Below are 4,831 nucleotides of genomic sequence, written 5' to 3'. Positions count from 1 at the left end.
TTTCAATGAAAAAAGTTTATTTTAATGAGCATAGAGAAAAACATTACATACATCAGATGGAAATCTTTCATGAATCACCTCGACAACACAAGATGGAATAACTTTTCTCTGATTCTTCAACTATTTCTGCAAATCCCCAAAGTGAACCTCTTGTTTATGAGGTGTATATAGATTCTGAAATGAAAAAGTGTCTTTTATTAGTCAAGCGATGCACAACATTACAAAAAAATATCATACCATTTACATATATATTTTTGTCATTAAATCTTGAGGGATGCTTATATAAGAAGTAATTTGTTTTGATGATATATGCAAAAAATTTATTACATGTTAATAATTCAATAAATACCAAAACAGTTTATAGTTCTATCATGTTGACATGATGTGTTTATTACTGTAGGTTTGAATACTTCTTGAAATATTGTGGGCATGTTTCAATATCACTGATGTAATTTAATAACCTTACAAGTTACATATGCTTTCACAACTTGCTGGCAAATAAACATTTATGGTACTCAAATCTCTTATTTTACTTGTCAGATTTGTTTGTTGTGCATGATAGATCTTAAAATGCATAATAAAATAAATTGATGAAAGTAAATCATATTATATGTTTTCTAAACTTTATTTCAAGTTTTAATAAAAAAAAGAATGGTGGGGTAGCCTTGTGGTGAAACCGTTCGATCGTCACACTGAAGACCCAAGTTCGATTCCCCACATGGGCACAACATGTGAAGCCCTTTTCTGGTGTCCCCCAGTTGTGATATTTCTGTAATATTGCTAAAAGCGGGGTAAAACCCTACTCACTCACTCATATAAAAAAATGATTGCATATTTCACTTGCATTTTAGGGGGTGGTTGTTACAGACGTTTTGCTCAAAAGGTCAGGTTGGGAGGTCCAAATTTCCAAACAAAGATTTACAATTTCAAATATTTTTCACTAATATTCAACAAGTTTTACTTATAGTTTCTTAGATAATTTATATGTATTGATTGTGACAGTAAATGAACTTTTTGTGAACATTTTACATATAGCTGGTCCACTCAGTTAAACAACCCACTGTTTTTAATAATTAATTATATATTAGATATATATATATATATCTTCTTTTTTATAGTTTCTAAACATTTTTGTTTTAAATCTGGCCCCATAATAGATGATAAATAGTTTCCCTGCAAAGTTGCAATGCATTTTCTATGAATGGTTGTCAGAACAAACCAATAACCAATTATCTATTAAATAGAATAAGATACTGTAGGCCTACTGCAGTAACTGGTTTCAAACACTAAACAAATCAATTGAGTGATCTATCGTTTCACTTTCAAATGGGGACGGTGTGAAATGTGAAGTACGACATCCAATTACTTATCAATAAATATGGCAGGTATTTTGAACTCGGATGGGAAAAAATCAAAGAGAATCTTTTTTTCCCCCAGTACGTTTCCACTCGGCAACCGACTTTAGAAACGTACTGGGACGTACCCCATTTTCGTGTTACTCTAAGCATATGGTCTCGTCATCAGCTGGTAGGCCTAATGTGTAATCTTGTTGAGACAATGTTTGGCGACAGATCGTATTTGTTTCTTGATATTGGCAAGTAGCATTGATCTGTAGCCTATAGGTGGTGGGAATAGTTACACCTAATACAGACAAACTCAGATTGACGACAATGCCGATACCGGCGATAGGGTCGTAACAGGGTGGGACAGGATGAATAGGCCTGCTGACGAAGCATGCGGGTCACCAGGCGTGACAAAAATCTCATAGAATATTACGTTTTTTCCGCTTCTGAAAACGTAATAATGAGCATATAGGTAATTTAGGTATACACACATCAAAGTGTTATTCTTACCACGTTGTCACTGGTAGGCCTACTTGTGTAGATGTCGAGTCGGGGTCGGGTGACAAATTAGGTGATGTGGGTCTTCTCTTGTTTCCACTTGATTTTCATCGTTTCCATACCTCGAAGCTTGCTCGTTTTGGTTCAAAATCGTATGGTTTTGCGATTTCTTGAAGGGTCAAGGGAACTTCTTCGGACCAGGCAAGGTATCGCATGCCATGTTGTCTCACCATAAACTGGTACTTGATATCTTTTGCGTTGTGACAAGACCGGGACCAAGTTAAATTGGCACCAATTACTACATAATCTAAGGGGGATAACTCAGGCCTGTTTAGCTCGGAAAACGAAGGCCTCATAACGGCATGACATTTTCACACTTATTGTGAGCTCGCTACATTGACTGTGAGGAAAATGAGTGTATATTTTCAAACACTGACACTAACTAATTCTAAAATCCCTTTTTTTTGAAAATAAGAAAGAAAATGATTTTTGCGTGTACACTTCCCCTTTAAAGACCTTTATTCATGATATCATGTTGTTTACAAACCGTTTTGTGATCGATAGAATGTGTCCCCAGCACCCTGCTGGTCGTAAGAGGCGGCCGAATATTTGCCGTGGGTTGCGCCCTGTGTCGGTTGAGGGCGGGGTTCTGGTGGTTGAGAGCAGTGGAGCCAGGAACAGGTGTTCCCTTTGCCCAACACACCGCTGAGACCTTTACTAGTGGTAGAATGAGCCCGGTTCTATTAATCGGGTGGTCATGCATCGCCCTTTGCAAGGAAAGAGGAGTGAGTGAATGAGTGAGTTGGGTTTAACCCCGTTTTTAACAGTATTCCAGTTATACCACAGCGTGTCAGCTTAATGTGGGAGGAAAGCCCGAAGTGATGCAGGTCTCAGACGTTTACCACTTTGGTGAAACCCACGAGCACTGGTATGGTGCTGACAAACCTAGAAACATAATCGGGGCGAACCGGGATTCGAACCCACAATCATAGGTTTCTGCCGTTCCGAAGGGACGCAGCTCTGCACAGCGAATCGCGGCGCCTTAGACGACTGGGCCACCCGTGTCCCCTCAAGGAAAGAGGAAGTTCTGACAAATATATTATAAGTATAATATCACACATAACATTATATTATGAATGGTGCACCCATAAAGTATGCCTAGAGTCCTGTGCCAGAAGGCGGTGGCTCATGGGCCAATCTGGCTTTATTAATCTCCAGGTTCTGTTTGTTATCAATTTATAGTCGAGGGCCGAACCAGCCTGACTTTAGACTGTTTCTCATATATAGCTACCTGTGTTGATATTGTATCGGATTCCTGTAGCCCTGGTGTCGCAGACTGGTTTCCTCTGCGAAACGTCCTTGTAGACACTTCATGACGGGTGGGGAGAAAGGTGTCAAATCATAAAATAACACCATGTCTCAAAACAAATCATCTGGTTCTTTCAAAACAAGCAAACGTCGCCAGGGTCCTACTATTTAATATCCGCGGGCGTCATGTGGCGTCCGGAAACGTCCGGGAGTTTAATAATACAGTGCAGTCAATAAAACATGTTTTTCTCAGTTTGGTAAGATGGTGAGAATATCAACTGGCGTACAAATAAAAAGAATACACAGAAATCAAAAATGAGTACAAGTAACAAGGTAAAAAATATTTAATTGGCCATGAAGGTTTTTTTTTTATCCTACAAAGTGGATGTAATGGTAATAACGGACAAATGTTTGAAAAATGTTTGTTTGTATGTTGTTTAACGCCACACTCAGCAATATTCCAGCTATATGACGGCGGTCTGTAAATAATCGAGTCTGGGCCAGACAATCCACATTATGTGAAAAACGGATATTTTTTAAATTTCCTTATGTCCGGTGGTTGTTGATCTCTCCACCCGTGACCTATGTCGGGATGCGGATTGTCGAGTTATAATTACCGATTTTGGGGCTTGGGTACATAGTTATTACCGGACAGGGTAGTTTGCGTCAGTTCATGTAAGTAGCTCATTTCCTTGTGTTCCTGCTGCAATATTATTTGCCATTCGATACGGACGGAGAGTGATGCTTGTCACGTATCGGTGAACAAAGAAATACATTCAGTCTACATCAATGACACTATGGGTTTAATGTATGATCATGAAATAATTACATATAGAACATCACTCAGTCATATAACATTGTTTAAAATAACATGAACATGAAATGAAAAATTCAACTTTGTTTAACTTTACAACTTGATGAGATAAACATGTCATCTGACAAGCGAAGACACCTAACTCGTGAGACATAACATGAGGATCATCATGCGAGTATGCTTAGATCTGAGATATATCTTTGACATTCAAAATGCGAGTTAAAGCACATATTTCAAGTGTCAGTTTTCTCAATATCCCACACGTTAGTGCACATATTGAAAATGTGTTTACACAACGGAACAGCTCCCAAACAGAGACTAAAAGCCGGAAACTAAAGACGTATGCCATCAGCACTTATGAAACCCAATATAGAGTCTTTAATTGAAAACAGGAAAATGTCAATTTTTTAAGAATTGATCGGTTGTGAACCGTCTCTTGGTCTTTCTGCATTTAAAACGTTATGAAGAGAATATGTCAACAAAGATTGTAGTTTTTAAACATGGAAGCATTATGATGGACTGAAAGGGATTGTTTATATCAATATTAAGTTGGTGAAAATATAAACACTGCCAAAAGGCCAAGATAGTTTATATCGATTCCCGTAAATGTTCTCTTAAATGTAAGTTAATGGAATGTAAGAGACAAGACTTAAGCTTCACTGTGCGGTTAGCCTCTGCAGAGAGCATGTCATGCTTTGTGGTGTGGTGCGTGATCCTTTGTACATCATTTCTAGTTGATGTGAATGCAACAGATGAACACCCCCAATGCGAAGCTCATGAATATCGCCGGATCAAATTGTTCAAAGATCACATTGCTACAGCTCAACCGATATGGGAAAGAGAGGAATTCTTTGCTGTCAAATGCGCC

General features: G+C 38.3%; 1 long non-coding RNA gene across 1 annotated transcript; it reads right to left on the bottom strand.

The window, feature by feature from the left end:
• Positions 1 to 2,101, bottom strand: LOC125381484. The gene is made up of 2 exons (XR_007221797.1): positions 1,854 to 2,101; positions 1 to 174 (listed from the first exon to the last, which is right to left on the bottom strand). It is a non-coding gene; the product is annotated as an uncharacterized LOC125381484 (long non-coding RNA).
• Between the last annotated feature and the right edge of the window lie 2,730 nt (positions 2,102 to 4,831).

Source organism: Haliotis rufescens, unplaced genomic scaffold, assembly GCF_023055435.1.
Source record: "Haliotis rufescens isolate VD_foot unplaced genomic scaffold, xgHalRufe1.0.p SCAF_18, whole genome shotgun sequence".
Lineage (NCBI taxonomy): Eukaryota > Metazoa > Mollusca > Gastropoda > Lepetellida > Haliotidae > Haliotis > Haliotis rufescens.
The sequence above is the reverse complement of the archived record's forward strand: the minus strand, read 5'-3'. Positions and strand labels throughout refer to the sequence as shown.